This window comes from Halyomorpha halys, unplaced genomic scaffold (genome assembly GCF_000696795.3).
Source record: "Halyomorpha halys isolate HHAL.00 unplaced genomic scaffold, Hhal_1.1 Scaffold956.1, whole genome shotgun sequence".
In the NCBI taxonomy this organism is placed as follows: domain Eukaryota; kingdom Metazoa; phylum Arthropoda; class Insecta; order Hemiptera; family Pentatomidae; genus Halyomorpha; species Halyomorpha halys.
The window spans coordinates 142,584-168,689 of record NW_027114818.1 but is presented as its reverse complement, the minus strand read 5'-3'; the positions used below and the strand labels follow the sequence as shown (position 1 = coordinate 168,689).

General features: G+C 32.0%; 1 long non-coding RNA gene across 1 annotated transcript in view; it reads left to right on the top strand.

The window, feature by feature from the left end:
• Positions 1–26,106, top strand: part of LOC106687396 (uncharacterized) — a 269,478-nt gene that overhangs the window by 120,270 nt on the left and 123,102 nt on the right. The window contains exon 2 of the long non-coding RNA XR_001344161.3: positions 9,555–9,711. This is a non-coding gene — a long non-coding RNA (uncharacterized lncRNA). The remainder of the gene's footprint in view (positions 1–9,554; positions 9,712–26,106) is intronic.

Here is a 26,106-nt window from a genome sequence, read left to right as displayed (position 1 = left end):
AAAACGACAGATTTTCTGAGTAACATTTTAACAGCTGGCACTGGGATCAAATCAATTCAAATTTGCATACGGTCAATCATTTATAAATATGTAATATTATGGTAATTTTTATGAATACTTTAAAAATTACTGTATAGTGTACAAATAAAAAGAAAAAAAAGCTATAGTAGCCTGCCAACTTAACTACTAGACTGCTACAGACCCTGAGTATCTAGTAGCCTAGAGACAAATAGCAACTGTTAGTCAGTTTCGAGGCAGATGTTCCTATTGAATGGGCAGGAGCTGAGGAAGGGTGGTCATCCATTATCGGGGGTGAGATTTTTATTACGGTGGCCTGAATAGTGCTTTCCCTTCCACGTGTGGGCCCTAACCCTCCGTCCATCTTATCCCTACTTTTTGAGTACTTTCTTTCTTTCTCTTTCTCACCACAATATCTTTGGAACGTTATCTTTTTTGAAACGTTAATAAATGTACTATATAGCACAGAGAATAAGACATTATATTACTTGTTATGTAAATGGCTAATATTGATACTTGTTAATTATAGTATCATCTAGATTAGGGACTTTGTGACCGATTTCAAAACGAAACTAAATATTTTAAATATATATTATAAATTAAAATTCTTGACTGTTAACATAGAAAAAATGAAATTGTTAAAAACTTAAAAGGGTAGGCCTTTAACAAGTGATTACAATGTATGTTAGTTGGTTAGTAGTAAATTTGGTTTTATTACATTAATTGATGAAGATTACATTTTACTTGTTTGATTATATGGAGCTTGAAGGTTTGTTCTGATGTGAATGTGATTATGGAAGGAAAGTTCTCTCTTCTCATCCTCCTGCCGCCGCCGCCTCTCTCGCCTGAGTCTAAGGATTTACTCCCTCATCATTATGAGAAGAGACATTATTGAGAGTTCTGTCCTCTTCTTATTTTCATGTACAGTTCAGGATGGCTACTCGATTGGTACTTACCCCTTTGTTTTGGGGACCAAGATGTCTTCCCAGGCCTCGTACCGGTTATCTTTGCCACTAGATGACATCATGAATTTCTATTCAGAAGTGAGGGGGCGCCTTACTTAAGCAGTAATCTTTCCTTGATTGATTCTACACGGTCAAGACGAAATGAAAACTTCAAAAAAGAAATTCGCATAAGAAAAACACCAATCCTTCAATTCCTCCATACTCCAAAGTTATGATGTTTTGGATAGCAACTTATAACAGAGCAACTTTTCAGCATCATGATGTTCAACAATTTGATTCATAGATTTTGAAAAAAACACGAATCTTTTGTTTTGTCTTTGTCGAAATATTGAGATATGGAGAACAGGAATTGTTTTAAAATGTTCAATACTGAATACATAGGGGATGTAATATTGACACAGTTGCATCTACAACTTTTTCAAAAATATAGCGAGGATGATATCGTCGAATGTTAAACTCCATTTCCCTCGTCCCCAGAGTGCGAGTGGGGCGAACTACAGAGTTTTATTTCCTAAAAGCCACGACCTAAAGCTCAACAGTTCAGCTTCTCTTATCAGCGCCGCCCTGGGGCTTTGGGTGTCATCGTCGAATTTATAAATGGAATTATCAAACCATCAGGCATATGTTAGCTAAAGAGCTTTTATATATGTTATGTTTGGTTAATACCTTTGGACTGAAAGATATACATTGAAAGCTACACATGCGTCCTCGCATTTCGTTGATAAGAGCCGGTCCTGATTTAGATAATAAAACATAATATACAATTTATTAAATAAAACCAAAAATTGTATCCAACTCTGTCTCAACACTTTATTTCTCACTACTCCAATGTTTCGGCCATTCCAGCCATCTTCAAGGACATCTTCAATACAAAACTCCTCCCCACATTAATTCACAATTTCTATTTCAGGCTATTCTACCCAGGTCATTTTCTTTATTCCATAACACGTTATATGGTGGTGTATTTTATATTGTTGATAATTTTATAGAGAAAAATAAATGTTAATGTTTTTAAATTTTAAATAAATAGGTTTTGAAATTAGAATAAAGAAAATGACCTGGGCAGAATAGCCAACAATAGAAATTGTGAATTAATGTGAGGAGAATCAATCTTTCTGTTAATTTATGCTTTATTATCATTACAATTCAATTTCAATACAGTCCACTAACAATACCTAACCAGCCAGTCAAAAGGCATATTTTATAATTTTTCATTCAGAGAAAAGAATTTACTCACCTCCTGAACCAAAATATAAAATGTCAATTTATTAGTATCAAGTTAAAAAATATTTATGAGCTTCCTCTAATAAATGATAATAAAACCTTAGAAAGGATATAAAATTTCATTATTTATTTATATTCAAGGAAAAAATCGTAATAAGGATTTCTCCTTTTTTCTCACATCTTATATTTTGGAAGACATTTCGGATTATTATTCATTCCATCTATAAATTATTAAATTTTAAGTAGTTAAATCATGCCTTATGGTTTAAATTTTAGATAAACCTTTGTCTGACTTTAATTATTCATAATTTTATTAAAATATTGTATATTGATAATAGTCATAATATGAATTGAGATAAACCAAATATTTGTAATATTTTTCTAAATCATATTATTATATAATATATAAGACGATGGTCAAGGTTGCGGTCAAAAAAAGAACAAATAGTATCAATATAAAATAAACTTGAATAAACAATGATAAGAATAAATAATAAGTAACAATGGCAAGAGTAACAATTTTTAAAACATACGTAAAATATACAGTTAAAAATGTACAGGAGACGTACATAAAACTAAAACAATGTGGGAGACATACCTAAAACAAAAACTATACGGGAAATAAAAAAAATAAACGAAAAAGAAATAAATAAAATAAAAGCAAATCATATGCTCATTTAATATCATTATTATTATTTTTATTTATATTTATTCTTTTAGACGTTTATTCTTTCTTCTATTCTGTTTTTTTTTTTTTTATTTCCCGTATAGTTTTGGTTTATATACATCTCCCGTATTGTACGTCTCCTGTACTCTTTTAACTGTATATTTTACGTATTTTTAAAAAATGTTTACTCTTGGCATTGTTACTTATTATTTATTCTAATCACTTTTTATTCAAGTTTAATTAATATTGATATTATTTTTTGTCTTGCTTCCTTTTAATTATATGTAATTTTTTATCCCATTTTGTTTACATAATATTTACCCTAGCTTAAATTACCTTATTGTTGTAATATTCTCAGTTTATTTTGTATCTTTTCAGCCCTAATGAAGCCCTGCAAAGTGGGGCGAAACGTCGGACGTTAAAATAGTTATAAACTATTTGTTCTTTTTTTGACCGCAACCCTGACCATCTTATTATATTTGAATTTTTACGGTCAACTATATATACATATATAGATAATATAATTTTGTTTTCTCGGCTATTAGAACGAATTGGCCAGTGTGACATATTGTAATATCTGCCATAAAACTATCTGAAAATAGTTTAACAAAATTATTAACATTGTTTGCAAGACAACAATATTTTTTTACTTTGATATCAATTGTTAGTGTTTCATATTTGAGGAAAATCCTTTCAACATTTAGGGGTTTGAGCCATGGATAAATAACAATATTATAAAGTATAAATGAAGACGGGACATAATGTAAGCATGTCCTAGTTACCGGAGAACAATCCCCCGACCTGAGTCGGGAGGAGATAAGGCGGCCTAAGGAGGGGGAGGTATTAACAATTCAGAAGATGTGCGATCACACAAGGCGGGTACCACCTCCTTCCATCAAATATTTGTTCTGAGGGAGGGGGGCTCCAAGTTAGTTGCCCAAGTTTAAATGGTTACTAAGATAGCTTCCAAATGTACATAACGGTTATAGCTCCCATCCTATACTCTCTCACCTTCGGTTAGCTTTCCATTTTAGAAGTTAGTCCATCCCAAATAGTTGGGCTAACATTTGGTCTCCCCCTTATATGCTCGAGATTCTCGATGGATGCCCTGTCTCTGAAATGTATACCATGTTAATTGAAGGATAATGGTGTGAACATATTTAACTATTAAAACAAAAGCCAAAACCAGAAATACTTGTTAGTTTCATAGTTCTCTAAGTCTTAGAGAATTATGGAAATTTTCCCATTTAAACCTTTCCATTTGATTTTACCCTCTGCTAGGCTTACAGCATATCACTCGGTAGCCCCCCCCCCCTCCTTAGAGGACATAAACGTCTATCAGTGATTACGGAGAATAAACTTATTCCAACACAATTTTTTAAGAAATTCGTGTTTTTCTGTATTTTTCTATCAAAATGAAACAAAATACGATATAAATATCAAGATAAATAAATCAACTGGTTTTTTGTCGAAAGAGAAGGTGCGTAGTACATTTACGACGGACTGTATACTTCTCTTATCCGTTGAGCAATGTGTTGAATTTGTGGAACAAAGGAAATCCGAAAGCTGAGAAAAGGAATTTACAAAAACATACATCGTATAAGCGTCGAATATTAAAGATCTCCGTAGTAATAAGACATGGTTTCGTAATTTACTTTTTCTTTATTTTTAATGCATAATTTAATTTAATTTTTTTTTTAATCATTTATAAAAACAACAAACGACTAAATACCAATGAGCCTTGTGTTGTAAGCTGTAGTGAAGATGAGTTTCAGATGAACATTTATATTACATTAAATAATAAATTATATTAATTACTATTTTATATTAATTTACCATACCACAGAAAATCATAACAAATAATCATTATTATTTTTTTATATGTGTCTTATGTGTCCTTCAAAGTTCACCAATATGTGTTCTTCAATGTCCACCAATGCTAATAAACAACATTACTATTCCGTCCTTACTTATAAAGTTGTACTATATAATATCACGACTACAAGGCCTTGTTTCGTAATGAAAGCTAATATAGTACAAGATCAGGGGGGGAAAAAGGCAGTTATCTCACCCCAATTTTTAATTACATCAATAAAAACTATGTATAATCACAAGTCAAGTATAGGTAGGGGGAATAAAAAATAGTGGCTGTTTCAAAACCTTAAAAAAACATTAATTTTTCATTCGGAGCTCTATATCTTAAAAACTACCAACAACACTAGAAAATCGAAGAAAATATTATTTAAAGAAGAGTAAATTTTCTGAAATATTATCCTAAAAATGCTATTTACGTCCAATACTTCTCGAGATATAACTTTTTAAAAACAAAATTTCTTAAAAATCTACTGGAACATAAGTAGTTAGTTAATTTATTTTGAGAAATCTATATCTCAGGAACTATGTGACGGACAGATGTCTACTAGCACTCAAATTAAAGCTAGTTTAATGGACTAAAGAAGTTTACGACCTGTACCTTCGTAGGAATAGTAGTTTTCATATTTGCTAAAATAAATTGATTTATAGTTGTTCGTTTGATTTTTGAAAAACTTCATTTCAGAAACCATTAGACGTACAGATGTCTGCCAGCACTCAAATTAAAACAAGTTAAATTTACTACAAAATAGGTAATTATGTTTATCTTTGTAGAAGTAGAAGTTTTTATGATATTTGACCAAATAAACTCACAAAATATTAATTTCTAGTTATTCGTTTAAAATGTTGGATTTTTGAAAACATATATCTGTATATTTAGATAGAAGACGCACATATGTCTGCCAACACTCAAAATAAAGGAAATTTAACTTTCTATAATATAGTTTATGACACTTATCTTTGTAGGGGTAGTAGTTTTTATGATATTCACATATGAATATAAATTTGTCAAATAAAAATTTGACCGAACAACTATAAATCAATTTATTTTAGCAAATTTCATGAAAACTAATACTTCTACGAAAATAAACGTCATAAACTACTTTATAACTCATTAAACTAGCTTTAATGTGAGTGATAATAGACATCTGTACATCAAATGGTTTTTGAGATGTAGATTTTTCAAAATAAATTCACTAACTACTGACCTTTCAGTAATTTTATGCATTTTTATAAAACGGTGCTTTTTAAAAAGCTATATCTCGAAAAATATGTAACGTAAATAATTCTTCTAGGACTTATATTTTCACAAATTTACTCTTCTTTAAATGACGTTCTCTTAGGTTTTCTTGTGTTTTTACTTTTTAACATATAGAGCTCCGAATGAAACATTAGTTTTTTTTATCGCTTTGAAACAGCCGCCATTTTTTATTCCCCCTACCTATACTTGGCAAACTCATCACTTTTGACTATTAATTATACATAGTTTTCATTAAAGTAATCAAAAATTGGGGTGAGATAACTGGTTGTATTGGTTCATAGTGGAAGTATAGAAACATCATGGTAAATACACTGATACTTTTTTTCACTGATTTTTTGAAAATAGGGAGGACTATTAGTTATATTACAGGAGTTAAAAAGTACTATAGTTAATATTGTAAAAATCAGTGTTATTGCATTAAGTTGAATCGACAAGACTAATAGTATTAGTTTGTACTTTATTATGAAACAGGGCCCTGGGCGTACGTTTTCGCGAAACAATGGCATTGAGCTGGTAGGTAATGTCGGAACACTGCCGGTTGCCAAGGTTTAAATGTCATGATGGCTAACAAAGCAAATTTCAAGTTTGTGACCTCTAATTTGTTCCTCAAATATTAAAAGAAAGAAAGAAAAATAAACAACTCTACTAAATTAAGCAAGAATCAATTCGTATACCGAAAAAAAAAAATTAAATAAGCAATTTTCAACATCCTACAAAAGTTTTCGAAAACCATTTTTGGTACCTAATTGACTGGAATACATTAGTTCTCTTTGTTTCGACTCGTGTTCATTTCGAGATAAAAAAAAAAAGAAAGTAAATGGTTAGTTCATTCATGACACTTTATGACAATTTCAATACTGCATTGTAATACTAATACTACGTTATAGTATTACTAATAACTTTACTGTCACAGAATCCTCCTTGTATATGTTTTTAGTAGGAATGGGGGGGGGGGGAGACTTAATCAGCTGATATCGTGCTCTATATGACCGTAACCAGTTTATGAACATTCCTTGTAAACTTAAAAATAACATTTAACAATGACATAAACAAGTAAATAACTTACAAAATATGCAGAAAAAAAAATAAAGTAAACACACATCTCCTTACAACTACTAAATTGCAAAAATTCAAAAGTGAAAACACAAATATTCAAAGGAAAGGTTAAAAAACTATACAACATTTATTTTTCCAGCGATAACGCCGTTGCAGGGAATATTCTTTAGATTTATTGCAAAATTTTTTTTTACTCCTAATAAATTCTTTTAATTTTATTCAGTGCTAGCTGGTTTTTGTTGGAGTTTGTAACTTATGGTCGACCGTAAGGATTCATTGCGACGTTAAGTTTAATTTAACCTTGTTTTGAACTTCTATGTAGTCATAATAAATTTTTTGTCTTCCGTTTTTGTCTCTTGCTAACTATTGCTATGTATGCTTGAGATTTTTATTCGGGATGCCAGGATAATCGCTGAAGGCAATTATCCGAAATAAGTTAATTAATTAATTATATATTGAGTCCTAAAAAACTATTATTATGATTGGATTCCTTTCCAAAGGCTATTTGTGTGTTTACCAGTTTACCAATTAAATACCTTTATATTTATAAAATGTTGTTACCATTAATTATATAGTATAATAAAGGGTGGTATATTGGGTTATATAGTAGCATATAATCTACATAAAGAGATTAACTATTTATTTATAATTTATTACTATGATTAAAATGATTGTAATGATTCAGATAAAGGTTGCCATAAAATATAGATTATTACATGATTACTTATTAGTTAATTTATACTTATAGCTCTTGATGCCGTGGGATGTAGTGCCGTAGGTGTCGTCTTGTTCATAAGGGATGTCCAGGTCTCGTGGCCCTTCTCACGACTTCGTCTGGTCGAAGTGTATCTTCTAAGCCTGCCTCTTGATTGTCTCCGTCTCGACTGTTCTAGATTTCCTGTATTTTCTCCCACCTCCCTTTTAGGGCGTTACCTTATTTTTGAATCTTCTTTCTCATTGGCCATCGGTGACCGAACCCTCGCGAGGGAGGCGTCCCCCTCCTCAGGCCGGAGACTGAACGAAAAAGTTTGGCATGTCCAGGAAGGGCCTGCACCTGCTTAATTTGATTCCGATCCCACATCAAACCTGTCATTTTTGTTAGAACACTTAAAGGTTAGCCAAACTAATTTTCTCAGGGGACTCTGGTAATGTGACAAACTTAACACAGATGTTTTCATATCCGGGGACGCAGTAGGTGGTTCGTCGGAAGGCTCCTACCCTAACCAGGTATCGGGGACAGATGGCAAAAAAACCTCAATAAATGACATACTGTTATAATAATGGACAATGCCTCGACACATAGCACTATACATACATAGCATTCATTTTTGAGTAGATGCGTCCTGATGGATTGCTTTGAGCCACATGTCTCGCACTTCTTAAGCTCCTTGTCTTCATATTGTGACATATTGACTGACCAGTCTCTGTTAGCAGTTCACTGTTAGTTGTTGTTGTTGGCTGGCACTTTAGGGCGTAAAACCCTGAGGTCATCAGTGCCCATGTTTCGTACTTAATAATTCTATAGTTCACTGTTAGTTCTCCTCCATGTGTTAAGGATCCTAGATCGCTCCTGTAGTTCTACGGGGGACTTTCTGTTTAAATCTCTTGATACTGCTTTCTAGTGTATCTGTTAGAGCCTCGATATCGCGGCCGTATATCAGAGCTGGCATTATTGTGGTATTGTACACTCTTTCCTTAAGATTTTTTTTTATCGGAGATAAGAAGGCTCTGTTCGCACAATTTTATACGCTGGTTTAAGTCCGTTGATCATTTATTGATGTTATTGTGGAGGTGAGGTATTTGAAATTGTCAGAAGATACTCAGAAACGATTTACCATGGTTGGGTTGGATTTTTCGACTTAGTCATATACTTTATTATATCTTGATTTACTTGCAAGATGATTTTATCCCTTATTACAGTATTTCGAAGTCATCTAATTTACTTTCTTCGACAGCAATGACTTCCATGTACGGCAGTACATTATGCTTCACCCCACCATTTTTTCGTGTTATTCTTCCAATTACTTTTTCTAGGGATGAGTTGAACAGCATTGGTGAGAGTCCATCTTCTTGTCTTAGACCCGCTCTGACTTCAAAGGCTTCAGATACCTCCCCTTGTGTCAGGACTGTGCATTTAGGAACATTTGGCACGCTAGTGTAAGTCTTATCAGCTTTCCAGGGATTCCTATCTCAGTCATGATCTTCTTATCTGATTTGCCTTATTAAATATCTAATATAAGAGCTCTAGAGAGCTAAGGTTTTCCAAAAATGTACTTATATACATAAATACATATCAATTTTTGTGAAAATTATTCAACCTCTTTTATTTTCTTTATTTATTAACGTTTCGCTCATAATAACGTCATCAGGATTATAATACTTTTTCTTTAATATTCTTGTCAATTCTTCATAAAGTAATATCTTATTCTAATTCTGCTCTAATTTTAAATGAAAACTTTTCTGGCAATAATTGGTAATATTTGCTTCGCAGGAAAGTATCGCACGACCGGAGAGAGGGTGCCCGGGACCAGCTGCGACTACGAGTTCTCCAGCGACAACTCCAGCCTGGAGAAGGGGCGCTTCTACTCCCCGAGGTACCCTTCCAGCTACCCCAAAGGTAGCAGGTGCTCCTACACCTTCACTGCCAAGTGAGTACAGAGTTTAATTATATTGTAGTGTTTATTTAATTTACTATATATTAGAGTATATTACGCTTACACGATGGAAGAGGCCAATACCTTTAAAATGGGGATTGGGACTACTACTTGTATTGAGGGACTCAATTAAGGCTATCCTTCTGCCAAGTAAACAATGGTGATTCACATTTGTGTGTTGGAAATAGTAATTAAAAAAATTAAGTAGACATAAAATAAATAAATCCACAATTTTAAACATATATTAATAAAATAATAAACAAGATAAAAATTATAAAACTATTTACTTCTTTATAAAAAAAAAATAATCCGATCTTTGGCATTAGTCCTTTTATTTAGTTTTTTTTTTCACCGCGTTATCATATTTTGTTCACAGACCTTATAACGAATGAAATTTAAAAGCAAAATAAATGGCTGTATTATGTCCTTAACTTTCCAATATCAAATATTGTTTCGCAAACGCAGTCACATTCTGTGACTTGCATAAGCCAATAGTCTCTGGTAGCAATCCAAGGGTATTGCTTTTGGTATGAACACCTTGCGAGGCATCACGTAGACAATGTGGCCACAATGTATTCCAGAAGACACGGGAGAAAAGGAATATCAGATGGAGAATTATCACAGGAGAGGAATATATTCTCCTTATACAGGAGTTCAACTTCTTATGGTAATAGATCCTCGGGGTGATATTCTTCCACCTGGGCTCAGATATTTAAAGACAAAAAAGAAAATGCGTTCGGAATAGAAAATGTCTCATTTATTCAAGACCTGACTCCTAGTTCGTTAATATCGGCCTTGGAGGGGGCTGGGAAATGAAGGAATTATGCCACATCAGTCTCCTGCGGAGGATATTGCGAATATAGCGGAAGGATCTGGTCTGGAGAAGAGGGGGGAGTCCTTTGTCCTCTCCAGCTTCATCTCTTCATCATCTTACTTCCGAGACCGTGATACTTTTATACAATTGATGTTTTATTACTTCAACAAAACATGACAGCATGTTTTATAAGTGGGTCACTGCTTGATACTTCATATTTCGGTAAAAACGATATTATTTTTTTAAAATTTATTTAATGTGATTTACAACTGTACAAATGATAAATACAATAAGTAAATATGCTGTGTGTTTCATTTATACTTGAAAACATTGGGAAGGAACCACCCATTGGTGGTACTTCAGGTATTAATTTAAATTAGAAGGTCCCGTGGCCATCTTCTTTTCAGACGCCTCGGAGAATTATCAGGGATTGTTAAGGATGAGAGATTAAGAACTAATGGCTTAGGATGGGTAAGGAGTTTGGAATGAGATGACGCATATTTGTTTTGGGTCAAATCCGCAACGAATGGGATGTTAAGGTCTTTGTGGATGAGTTTATTTGTAGCGTAATAAGGAGCATCAAGGATTTTACGTAGGATTTTGGATTGTAAGAATTGGATGCGGGAGGAATTTGATGGTTTGGTAGAGCCAATGCCATATGTCCAAATTGGTCTGATTATCGTACGTATAAATCTACGAGCAGTTTCTTGTCGTTTCAGTCTTGTATGTGGATTTCAAGTAAGTCTCATGTCAAAATGGAGTCCTAAGTAGCAAATCTGTTCAACCTGCGTTCACTTAAATTTAAAGAGTTTTCAGATTACATAAAAAACATGAAATATTTTAGGGATATATGCGAATATCTAGGAAAATAAAATGTGAAACATGGGCTTTGATACTACTGGGATTTACGGTCTTAAGTCAGTCCTTAACAAAAAAAAAAACACTGCAATTACTGATTTCGGTGAAAAAGATAAGAATAATTTGTGGGAACGTCGGCTGGTTTTGCAGCACCTTCTACGGTTCCACGGTCAGACTGGGTCGCGTACGGGCCCTAAGATTCTCCTCAGATTTACTCTTTCAAACCTGTCTAGCAGGTTAATGCTTTTACTGCTCATGGTCCAAGTTTCTCCACCGTATGTGACGACTGGCCTTATTAACATTTTGTACATGGTGAACTTGGTGGTACGGCTAACAAGTTTGTTTTTGTTTAGCCTTACAATGGAGAAATAGGCTTTATTTCCAGCAGCAATTCTGCTTTTAACTTCCTCTTCTTTATCCTGGTTCTCATTGATAATAGAGCCATTCTTTTTGCTTCGACGTCCATCGCTTCGAAAGCAGTCCTGATGCTCTGCAGGGATCTACCGATTATGACGACGTCGTCTGCATAGGCCAGAACTTGGGTCATCTTTGTTAATACTGTTCCTTCCTAATTTATTTCTGATCTATTATGTTAGATCAAATTACATAGCGATCATTATCAATACACAATATGATAATAAAATTATGAATAATATGAACCTGTAAAGGTTCATAAGATTTAACTACTTATAATGTAATAAATTCTATATAGTGGGTATTTGATCTGAAACGTTGTTGAAAATATAGAAATAAATTTAATTAGAAATATTTTTTTTATTCAAATCTGTATTCAGGTTACAGATAACCAGAAAATGTGATTTCTTGCAAAATTAAGGATATCCACTTTAAGAGGCTGAGTGTACCTTAAGAGGGCTTCAGAACACACAGGCTTTACTCAGGACTACAGTAACTGAATAAATTATTCTCTGTTACAGCTGAGTTCAGACTCTTCTGAGTCCCTTTTTAATAAATATAAATACAAATAATTTCAGAGAACATTTTTCTAAAGTTATCTAAATATTAAAAATAATAAGTATAGTATGATAAATAAAAACTATTTAATAATTTAACTGGCCTAATGTAGCCATTTAAGAGTTGAGTGAGTTAAAAAAAAAACCCAGTCTAGAAAAAACTTCCTTCAGTCCTTTCCAATTGGATAGCTCCTTCATTTCCCTTAAAACTGAACTGAAACTAAAGTTATGAATTAAACACTTTTAATAAAAACAGTTTTCAACTTTATTAAAAATTGTTTTTTGAAAAATAGCTGATTTATTTGAGTGGTTCAATTATAAAGAAATTTGATATTTTTTTATAACATAAAATAATCCTTCATTGAGTAAATTAATTAATATCATAACGTTTGGGTAAAACGTGTGGTACAAAATACTTTAAATTATATTTCTAATGAAAAATGCTTGTAATATTTCGAAAGAAATGTATTTCAAATACCGTCAAGTATTTTGGAAGAGAAGAGTTTCTTAAAACGTTATGATGAAATTATTTAGTATTTCTAATTTGTTGTTTTGATATATGAATTCTGCAAGAAAATATCTGGAGGTGAGGGACCTCCTCATGTTGATTAATCAGAGAAGAGAAAATTAAAACAGTTAATATTGAAAGACAAAGGATAATGTTAAATAATAAGAAAAGCAGTCAGAAGTCGAAAAAAAGAGTAGGGAAGTGGTGGTGGGGGGGAGGAGAGTGCATGAGAAGAAAGGAGTTATAGGATGATGTTTACAGGATTTTTGGAATCTTTACTACCCTGCCACCTCGCAGGAAGGGGGATGGGGTGACTGATTGGAAAATTGGATTGAAGGAAGCAGGGAGACTGTCGAAGAACTTGACGTGTCTTCGTGTGATGTGTTCTTGAACAGTCTCTAGCTGTAGTTCGTTGTGAATGTGCGTCAAGTTACGTCTTTCTAGTTATGTTCCTCTGCATATCTTCTGTAATGTGATGTTTTGGAACATTAGCCAAATGGAATAGAAGAGACAGCCAAGGGCAGCCAAGGATGTTCTGGCCTTCCGGGAGACGAAGAGAAGAATGAGATAACAAAATTAGTAACAGCAACATCACCCAACAATCATCTCACGACAACAGCAAAAAGAAATGTAATCATCCTATGTAATATTTTAACAGTTTAATGTATATATATTAGTCTAGAGTCCAACTTATGTAAATACCAATGGTGTTGAAATATATTTTTTGTCACAATACAGTCCACTCATTAAAAATCAGAATCAGTGTTATAATCTTCAATAACTGCATATTCTGGCTTCACCCTAAAAAAGAAAATTAAAAATAATTTATAAATATGTTGGCACAAATTTATTTTAAATACTTATATATTAATAAATTTACAGCTTTTAAATAAAAAGTTTTACATGTCGACTATTATTACATTTACTTACCTATTTGTGGAATATATAGTAGTATTGTAATCTCTAAAGTACCATTGATTCTGTTTGCTTGAAATAATTAACTGTTTTACATTTTCACAAATATTGAAAATTAAAAAAAAAAAAAACTGCGGAAGGCATAGATTATACTGATTACACTTATTCTTAACTTAAGAACATAATAGAAAAATAGAAGAAGTAATATAAACTTATTAAAAACCATTAGAAAGCCAAAAATATAATAAAAAATTATATTTCACATTAAAAATCGTAAACGGTAATAAAGAATAACGTAAAACGCATAAATCGTAAGTGGAAGGAACGTGCGCAGTTTAGCCATTTGATAGCGTTTTGCTCGTCGTTATACTTATTAAGTGATTACTTTTTTAAATTTCACTTAACCTATATATGAAACTTTCAAATATAAGCTTCACGGATCGTTTAAGACAAAATAAAAACAACTTGTAAAAACTCACTTTTTCCCAATGCCGAAATGAGGTATGTAGGTTTACGTCTGCGGCTCTCAAATATAGTCTGATGAGAGAAACAATTAAGACACACTCATAAACATAATTAGACATATTTCATTTCGGAGGATTTTTTTACAGTTTCCAATAATGTTAGGCGTAATATTTAATATAGTACAAAATCTCGCGAGTAGAATAAAAGTCAGTTACCTTAGCCTCATTTTTTATTACTTTTATGAAAAATTCAAAGAAGAAGAAAACCTCAAAAGAAAAGATGGAGCAATATGTTGAAGAGGATGGCAGGACCTCTCAGGTAAAGAGCTGCTAGGGACAGAGATGTTTGAAAGGAGAAGAACTTGCCACTCAATACTGGTCACCCCGGGAAGTGCTCACTATTACTGTCCAAAGGGAAGGCCTATGCTGGAAAGGATACAGAATGATGGAAAGAAAATTGACAGAAGTTAATGCTTTCTCAACTATTATCAATATAGACGTTTATTATTATTTTTTTCTCTTTATCTTCTTTAAATGTTTATATTGTATTTAGTAATGATTTTAATTTATTGCATAAATAAAAGGCTATTTCATATAACATCTAATTACTTTTATGAAAAAAGTGTATAATTACTAGTTTAAATTGATGAGTGGGCCAAGTATAGGTGAGGGGAATAAAAAATAATGGTTGTTTCAAAATAATAAAACTATCAACGACACTAGAAAACCCAGAGGACGTGATTTAATTAGAGTAAATTTGCTAAAATGTATGCAATAGTTTCCGAGATGTAGCTTTTTAAAAAGCAACATTTCATAAAAAATGTACTGAAAAATCAGTAGTTGGTGAATTTATTTTGATGAACAGCGTTGAAACAGACGCTATTTGACAAAATAATGGCTTTTTCAAAACGTTAAAAAAAAAAATGAATTTTTCATTCGAAGCCCCATATTATTAAAAATACCTAAATAACTATAAAATCTATTATAACATCATTTATAGTTGGGTAAATGAGCTAAAATATGAGCCCTAACAGAGATCAGTAGTTCTTGTCTATTAGCTAAAGCAAGTTTAATGTGCTATAAAGTAGTTTATGACGCTGGTTTTCTTTGGGGTAGTTGTTTCATTTATTTGATATTTGCTAAAGATAATTGATTTTTAGTTGTTTAGACAAAATTTCATATGTAAAATTCATATGAATATGTAAATATCATAAAAACTACTATCTCTAGGATGATTAAGGTTATAAACTACTTTATAGTTCATTATATTATATTTAATATGAGTGCTGGAAGACATCTGTACGTCCAATTTTTTGTGAGGTATAGTTTTTCATAAATCAATATTTTTTATTTAACAAGTAAAAATCAAAATCTTGTGAATTTATTTTTAAAAATATCATGAAAACTACAACTCAAACGAAGATAAACTACTTTATATCAAATTAGTCTATTTTTAATTAGAGTGCTAATAGACATCTGTACGCCTCATAGTATCTGAGATATAGATTTCCCTCAATAAACTCACTAACTGTTGATTTTTCAGTTGTTTTTTTTATAAAATGTTGCTTTTTCTAGGTTTCATGTTTTGGGAAATTCACTCTACTTTAAACGATATTTTATTATGTTTTCTCTGCCGACTGCCCTACAGTATACTTTAATAATGTTGCTCTTACCCCTGTAGAACAGATTCGTTATCTTTGACTACATCTTGACAAACGACTATCCTGGAATCCTCACACAAGACTGAAAAGACAGGAAACTACACGCAGATTCCGACTATTACAGCACTTACTAGACAAACGGTCTAAACTTCCAACTCATTACAAAAGACTGATCTACATGACAATAATAAGGCCCGTCTGGACATACGGAGTTGAGCTTTGGGTCTCCACTAAACCTTCGAATTCCTCTCGTATCCAATCTTTACAATCCAAAATCCTTCGTAAAATTCTCAATGCTCCTTATTTTGTTACTATTAAAACCATCCATAAAGACCTAAATGTTCCTTATGTAACCGATCTAACACGAACCCGATATCATTCCTTTCATAATAAACTCCCTAACCACCCAAACCCACTACTTTCTAACCTTGCTTCCTCTTCCATTCCTGGCAATCCTCCGAGGCGCCTGAAAAGAAGATGGCCTCGTGACCTTATATTGTAAACTGTTTTTAGAGTTCTACTACTGGGTAGTTTCTCTACATCCTGTATCATATCATTATGTCATTATGATCAAGTTTACTGGTTGTACTTTTGTATACAGTTGTAAATATCAATAAATGAATAAATAAAAAATTATGTTTTATAGTGTGTTAGGTAGGTTCAAAGAGTTCCAAATAAAAATTAACTTTCTTTTTTTTTACATTTTGAACCAGCTCCATATTGTATTTCCCTAGCTATACCTTCCAGACTCATTAAGTTCGACTATTAATTATACGTAGTTTTTATTAAAGTAATTAATTATTGGGGTGAAGTAACTGACTTTTTCTTCCACTGGGCTCTTGCACTAATAGTTCATGAGCATCTCTTAATCTACAATCAGTGTGAATCAACCACTTTAGGATCATTATTGTCTTAATTTCCGAAATTTTTATTAAACTTTATTTCTTTAATATCCGAAATATTTAATGGGCCATATTAATTTCCCAATTTTCTTCATTGCCGAATTTAAATGTTGAACATTGGGAACTTGTAAAGTTTTAGGACAGTAAATAGGACATTCAGGGTGAATATTTACATCCACGATTATAGTGACAGAGTGGTAGTTGTCACAGCATCTATCATCGAGTAACCTGTCGTACTATCAGAATTTGTTGATAGTTGGCAGTAGTATCAGAGATGTGCATATGTAGTATAATCATACATGCACGGCAGAAATGTCATGTGGAACCTAGGTTTATATTGAAATCGAAATCTGACACATAATTTATTTTAATAAACAAGGCAAGCTGTAAAAAGAAGAAAAAAAAAGCCAAAGGGCCTTATTAGGATTACGTATTGAAATTTATATATTTTTAATTGATTAAATACCATTTACAAAAAGGCTCTTGGAGCTACTCCGATAATTGGCTTCCAATCTAAGAGAGGAAGGCTACTTAAAGCTGCCTAATCAGCCCGGATCTCTAACTGTTTAAAGCCTCAGAGTCTGGTAATCTCTGAGAGTCTCTCCACCCTCTCTTTTTCAGAATCTACTCAGGGCTCCATTTCCAAATCCCTCATCTCTTGCCTCCTCCCACCATCTTAATGTAATGCCGCCGTGGGCGAATATCCAGTTATTTTATTTTTATCTCCTTCTAGATTAAAGACCTTATCTGCTTGGAGTGTTTTCAGTTTTAGTACCTACAGTTCCAATTGACTCAAAACTTCATTTAATAAAGTATATTTTTCAAACTGCTTGTAAGATTATATGCCTCTTTGGTGATATGGTCGATTCTGCTATTTTTACAAAACGTAAATCAACACCTCGTCGATAAATTATTAAAATAAATAAAAAAATTCGCAATCTTTTACATTTCTGTTATTATTTATTAGAATTGGACATTATCTGAATTTAAAATACACTATGAGTATCGGTCAAGAAACCAAAAAAATAGTTTCCATCTGTTGATTATGGCCGAAGTTTCGACCCATAATGTCGATCTTCATCAGGGCTAATGAGAGGGATAGAGATGAAAACATAGGGAGTTATTTTCCTTTGTTTACAAGGCATAGGATCCTTGCGTTTCTATTTCTATTGCGTCACTGATACTAAAAACCAGCAGAGGCTATAGCGACAAAGGCCGTTTGTAGTCGAGCGCATTAAAGCTCTAACTTGGACTGGCTTGTGTCTACAGCGGTGCCGATTCGAATCCGGCTTGGGGGGTCAACTTTTATTTCTGTGGTGGTTTTACGAAATGGAAACTTGACCTCAAGCATAGAATAGCGTGGTAACCTGTCGTTAACCCCCCACCCCCCGATAGGTCAGAAATGACCAGAAAGAGAATCATAAAAAGAAGTAGCTATAACTACAGATGATCAAGGCGTCAATGAACCTGGTAATGTACTCCAATAGAAAAATGCTTTTGGTTTATGTGGTATTTAAATACATTTGGTTGCTACAATTTACAGCATACCAAACAATCCATGATTTCACATATATACTATACATATATTAATATGATATAACAACAATTCTTTTCACCTATCTTTTCTTTTTACAATCAATTCTCGTCTACATATCAAATAAAAATATTTTTTTCTATTTAAAAATTTAATTCAATTTTATTTTATTTAATTGACAATTTTACTCTCCCTATCTCATTCTCTCAGACCTCCTATCTCTCGTGATATGCTACACACGTTCGATTCGTTAAACAAATTAAATGAATTTATCATTAGATTGTAATATAAAATCAGACCAAAGACATAATAATCATCGCAGTAGATCAGTTTACATAAAAAAAGAGAGAAAAAAAATTAAAAAAATAATATATGGATTTATAAAAAACAAGCAAAAAGCTATTTATAAAAATACTTCAATGAATACCTAGGTTAAAAGAAATAATTTAATGAATAAATAAGTTAAAACACAAATCGAAAAAAAATATATATCTAGAAAATGTCTTGAGGCTTCTACAGTTTCAAACTTAGTTGGAATTCCGAATATTCCCTCTTTTCAGGATGTCTTCCTGCGGGCTTTTACTCAGCTCCTTCCTAATCCTATCATTCTAAATGGCCATATTTCCTGACATTGTTACCATTGTCGGCCTAGGTTACTAAAGACATGAGAGTCACCTTAGCAATCTGGTAAATAAAGCGGCCCACAGTGATTCAAAAGGTGAAAACCCTCCAAAATGAAATTTGTAGAGTGGTTTCTTACACGCCAATATCTATGTTTATGAATGTGTCTTAAACGAATTCACCGTAATTGGTTCTTCCATCAAACAATATTTGTGAACCGCAGACCAAAACTTACAGGCGTTATCTCGGCATTGAGAAAAATTGAGTTTTGTTTATTTTTTTAAACTATCCAACAAAAAATATTTCGTCTGAGGCAACGGAATGAAAGTTAGAGTACAAATTGTAGTTTTTCATAACTAGTTTGTTTCTTGAAATATTTTTATCTATATTTCTAGGGCCACTAAATACTAGAGAAAATCATTTTTGGTAGAGCAGAAAAAAATTAGCTTTATCGACTTCTGTGATGAGATTATTTTATTATAAAAGTGTACATATTGGAGAAACTTACGTGTAAATTTTATTGACGAATGAAGTGAGGGGCCTTCTTGGAAGGAGTAACCAAAATAAGGTGAGAACAATAATTAAGTACTACGAACCAGAATAATATCTTATTAATAGGAAAAATAATTTTAAAGATGAAAAAAGAAAAAGATTTATTTCATGGCTTGTCGCCTTTCCACTCTGGGTTGAAAAGGATGTTAATCTGTAGGATAAACCTCATGTATGTTCGAAATGGCCATGAAAAAGTAAAAAAAAAAGTCCAATAATGATTGATAGCCCAGCTATTTGGTGTGGCGATATCACATTTCTCTGGGCGATAATATTGAGTTCTAAATATAACTTGCACTTCTAGTGGTTTTAATCAGCTTTGCAGAATGAAAGTACAGTGTAATAACAGTAATCCTAATTATATGAAGCTGGTGGGTGTTCGGAGTACTGAAAAGATGGGATTACAGAAAGTATTAAGAAAATGGTGTAAAAAAATTCAAATATATTGCTATATATCGAGTTTTTAATATTCCGACAACAATAATATGATAAATACCGTTAAATAATTTAGCTACATCTACACCGATACCTGTCCTCCAAGAAGGAATATTTGTCAACAAAGGGGACCCCTATGTTAATGTACCGCACTGGTCTTGTGTATCAGACCTTTCACACCTTAGTGTACCACAGTTCTAGCTACATGATGTCACCTAAGACCAATGATAAATAGGAATCCAAAAAGGCGACACCCCTTTTTGGAACAAGTAAAGTAAAGCGAACAAGAATACGAACACAGAAACAGTAGAGGTACAGAAGTAAGAAGACAGGGTAGAGAAGAGGTCCTGAGAAGGGCTTTTCAGAAATAGAACCCCACGTTACTACACCCCACGGCGTGAATCATCCAAATTATAAGCTATCTAGATACATTAAGTAACAATTCATAATGTAAACATTCATCTAATCATTCTATTACAATCATATAATAAATGTTTTGTTCCTCGATATAGTTTATATTCTATTATATCACCCAATACCACTCCTTATTACATTATATATTTTCAACATTAACAATATTTTATGAACATAAAGGTATTTAATTAGTGTGATAAACATGAAATTGGCCTTTGAAAAGAATTCAATTATTATCGTTGGTAGGACTCAATTAAATAATTAATGAACTTATTTTTGGATAATTTCTTGCGATTATTCTGGCATCCAGAATGTACCTAACTATTTTTATTTATTTAATTTAGTTTGAACTTTTAAAATATTACTATTTTTTTAAGAATTCGATTATATCATTTTATTATTTTTCTTTTTTTGCTAATACTTCTACAGAAACTTCTTCACTACTTCTTGTCTCAGCCATTATAAGAGAAGAACATGCTGCCACAGTATATCATTTTCTGTTGCCCACTCTAGACAGTGAAAGAAAATATAAATAAAAAGAAAAGAAATAACCTTTAGATAGATGTTTCAAATAAATCCAAGTGATAAAAAAAATGCATAATAGTTCATCAACAAAAGTTAAACATATTTCTACTATAAATTAAATCGTTTGTAAAATCTTCAATGCTCCTTACTTCTTCACAAATATAATCATATACAAAGACCTTAATGTTCCATATATCACCGATCTAGCCCGAACCAGATATCGTTCCTTCCATTATAACTTCCTAATAACCCGCACCCACTAGTTTCTAATCTTGCCTCCTCTTCCATTCCTGACAATCCACCGAGGCGCCTGGAAATGAATGAAAGATGGCCAAGAGACCTGCTAAAATGAAAACATCATTAGAGTGCTACCAATGGGTAGTCCCTCTACACGCCTGTATCACTCCATTATAACTAAGATCAAATTTACTGAATGTAAAATATAATATACAGTTGTAAATTGCAATAAAGACATTAAAAAAAAAAAATCATGTATTCCTACTTCCAACAAAATAAAATTACCCGATATCACAACTGTGTAAAAATGTTCACTTTCGATTTCCACGGTGATTAAAATAATTTGCCTATAGTTCGGAAGGTTAAAAATGCACTTTACCACAAGTGCACTTTTATCTGAAAACGAATATGTTTCTGCCTGCTTAGCAAAAAATTAATCCCGTTCAGATCACTGTCGTGTTGGGAGTACTGAAGTTCGGTTTACCGAAACTGTATATACTAACTAATGATATAAGAATTATTTTATTTACTTTTAATTGCTTATTGAAACTGCTTATGTATAATCTACTTCTTAATTATTGTTTGTTCCTACAACTACTAGAGGAAAACTCATATACCGTATTGCTTACGATCTATTAAAAATTTATTTTGTCATCATCTCCAGCAATATATCGATACTCTCAAAGGAATTCTTACGTATTCTATATTTTCTTTTATTTACCAGTCCCAGGAGTTGTTAGGTTCCAGAAGAAATATTACTTGGACTCTTTATTGCGGAGTCCAGCCGGTTGCTGAAATATTCCAGGGCAGTCTCCGGTTAAAGTTTAATTCGCCTTCAACAGCGCAATGTTTTTATGAGTGAAACTGCCTCCACCTACCTCCTTAAAGTTTCATACCTCTGGACCATCCGGGTCTGGAGAATTCTCTCCAGTTAATGGAAAAAATTATGGAGTCTTGTCTCATATTTTAGGATTTTTTTTTTAATTACATCTATATGTACCGTTTTACGTAGTATATTAAATGATCTTTAATCTGAGCTAGATCTGATCTTCCATGAAATCGTCTGACAAGACTTAATGGTATTTTTTTAAATATTCATCTAAATTACCTTTGACATAGTTTGAAATAATCAACTATCTACCGCTTTTAACACTAATAAAAAGCGAATATATATGGACTATGATAAGATTGGAAGTTTAACTAAAGAAGGTAGGAGGAAAATATTTGTTCAAAGTTGAAAAAATATTTCCTAAAATTAGATAAGTAAAATATGCGTTTTATATTTAGTTGGAAAACTGAAGATTTTAGAAAAAAAAAATATTTTACATAATATTTTTTTTTTTTCCCTACGCCACAGGTAGTGGGGTATTACGCCATTTTCCCTCTCGCAGCCCAATACAATTTTACTCTTCCTCTTAGTTGGTCCGCATCTCACTCAACATCATAATTTGTAGAAGGTAATGAGATGATCAGATAGTAATGATGAAAAATGTGGAAATAAAACGCATTACACCTCAATATTTTTTTGCTTTAAATTACAAGTTAAAATTATAAAGAATAATCTGTCATGTATAGTTAGGGGATAACAAAATGGCGTCTGTTTAAAAAAAAAAAAAATTCCATTCGGAGCTCCATATTTTTAAAACTACCTACAATACTAAAAAACCTAATAGAAAACCATTTAAATTTGAGTGAATTTGCTAAAATACGAGCCTTAGTAGACCGGCTTACGTTCAATATTTCTCGAGATATAGTTTTTAAAAAAGCAATATTTTATGAAATATGTTCTGAAAATCAGTATTTAGTGAATTTATTGTGCAAAATCCTTATATCGGGAACCATGAGCCGCATAGATATTTGTTAACATTCAAATTAAAACTAAAGACTGATCTACATGAATGTTATAACGCCTATCTGGACATACGGAGTTGAGCTATGGGGCTCTACTAAACCATCGAATTCCTCCCAAATCCAATCCTTACATTCCAAAATCCTTACTTTGTCACAAAGCAAATCATCCATCAGGACCTCAATGTCACATATGTTACCGATTTGGCCAGCACCAAATACCAATCCTTCCATGATTAACTTCCCAACCACCAAACCAACTCGTCTCTAACCTGGCTTCTCCTTCATTACTTAATAATCCTCGTAGGCGTTTGAAAAGAAAATGGCCTGGAAATCTTCCCCACTAAAAATGTTTTAGGAGTTCTATCAAATGGTAAATTCTCCACATGTTTGTATCATGTCATTATATCGCTTATATCAAATTTACTTGATGTATTTATATTTATACAGTTGTATATAGCAATAAATAAATTATTTAAAAAAAAACTAAAGCTAGTTTAATGTGCTATAAGGTAGTTGACAACGTTTTTCTTCATAGAACTAGTAGTTTTCATGACACTTGCCAAAATATATTAACAAGATGATATTTCTTATTGTTTGGAAAAACATTTTGATTAATATAAACCAAAAGAAAAGACCACATCAGCAACAGTCCATAATTAAATCAAGGATTAAAAAAAATAAGCTCGATAACTAAAATGAAGATAGCCCAATCTTGATACGAGAAAGTAGTCCAAAATTGCTACATAATGGATAGCTAGAGAACAGAAGAGGAGAAAGGAAGACCGATTACAAGATGGCGAGATGAGATAGTGCAAAGAGTGGGAGACTGTTGAGATACTGTGGCTAGGAATAGAGATCTATGGGGTAAAGTAATTAAGAACTTGTAGTAAATTATCATTTATAGCAAAGTGTTCAATACAATATAGAACATATTTAATTTAATTATAAGCAAATTATTATTTTATTTTTTTAATGATTTAGACAATTTTAATGAACGAAGGAGTGGAAATGTTTTAAATTTTCAAGTTTATAAACCAGACTCATGCTTCCTAATGGAGAGGCTTTTGTTTTGTAAAAAATGTAAATAAGTCTGTTATTATTATTATTTTTAATAATATTAGAAGCAGAGAAATAAATTTTACACTTTTCCAACGCCTGTAAGTGTAGTAGAAATTTTAAAAAAAATTAATGTCGAAAATAAAAACAAGTTTAAAATCTGGAGTAATGCAAATCTCTTTATTTTTTATCATTATTTTTTTCTTTTTCTTCTATCTTCCCTTTTTCAAATTAACTTGTTTCTTTTTGCTATTAGAAGGCAATTTTTTGTTTTATTTAAGTGTACCAATATTAATTTTACTTCTCTCTTTTATTAAGAAGCATTATTCTTATCTATTTATTTTATTATTATTTTAATCAGAACATTGTATATAGTTAGGGGTGTCATTTGTATGACTATTCCCCCTCATAATCAACTGTTAAAAAATATGTATAATATAAGTTATATCAACTATGTAAGGCCCACCAGGCCGATCTGGTATAAAAATAAAACAAAATAATAAATCACTTTGACTTCATATTAGAAAAAAATCAGTTTTCTTTGAGACCATATTTATTTATTTATTTATTCAAATGTTTCGACCACTAGGGCCATTTACACATAATTTACAAAATTAGTAGATTACAATAGACATATTCACAAAGTTACAAAGTGAGAAAGTTACAAATTAACAATTACATATTTACTATTACTATTACATATTTACAATTACAATTTACACTTTACAAAGTTGCAATTAGATTTGACGTAGTTAGTAAATTACTATATTAAATTTTGCATCTACTTATCCTTGCTGGACAGTTAGACTATATGTGATATTAATGATTTTTAGAAAGTGAAAAAGTTTTGTTATTGTTGTGGGATCTTCTCTCAACATCTGCTGTAAATCTGAAGAAAACCGGTGTAGTTCGTGAGAAATACATTCAGTGAGAATATGCCTAACGGTGATCGTTTCAGCAGTAGCGACACATCGGTGCATTTTCTATTTTCATGAGATGACCGTCGGTGAGTCGAGTATGGCCTATCCGAAGACGGGTTAATACCACATCTTCTCTCCGTAGCAGATTCAAGTTTCTCGTTGGACGTTTCACTCTCTGTTGAACCTTAATCTTGCCACTGTTGTCATATAATTTCTTTGATTCATGATATAACATCTTTGCATGTTGATGATGTTGTGACTTGACCTGTCTTTATAGCTACTTTGGCCTGCGAGTCTGCCTTTTCATTCCCAGTGATCCCACAATGACCACATAATATTACCCTGAAACAATATAAACAGACCATACAATATTACCCTGGTATTTTTTATGCAATAATGGAAGGAGCGGGTTGGTGAAGGGGCTATGAAGCATTTTTTGATTTCTTAAATCTTTAGTCTGGGTGAAGGGGATAGGTTCACTCTATCTAGCTAGTATGGGGTACTCTAACGTCAAAAATCAATAAATAATTGATATACTTAGATGTAGAATGTACACTTCAAAACAAAACAAGCTCCCCCCTCCAAAAAAATGAACATTGTATTACTTACTATTTGTAACATTACCCCTTCTTTCACTAGTCCCTTCAATTAATATAAAAGTGAAGATCAGGTTTAAAGCATAGTAATTAAAATATAATTACAAGTTTTCATTAAAACTTTTTTGATTCCTTTCAATTTTTCGCGAATATATAGCAAGAAAAGTAATAATTTAAACATCATATCAACTTACATTATTAACGAAGTTGTCATGCTCAATGGAGAGGACCGATTATGGTAAGCATTTCATGCATGCCTATGCGGTATGCGCTGCTGAAATGTTTGTCATGAAATGCTTGTGAACTGCCTAGAATTGAACCATCTTCAGATAAACAATTAGATAATAGTAATTGTTATTTAGATTTTTTTTTAAATTATAGGAAAATATATCTATATAGTCTCAACTTCTTATATTCACTTAAAACTCTAACGGTTCAGCCAACCATAATTTGGCGATTCTCAATAATATCTATCAATTAACAATGTTACTCTTAAAAGGTTTTGAATTATAAATTATCCTACCTTAATTTTAATACTAAATTAAATAAGAAAATAAA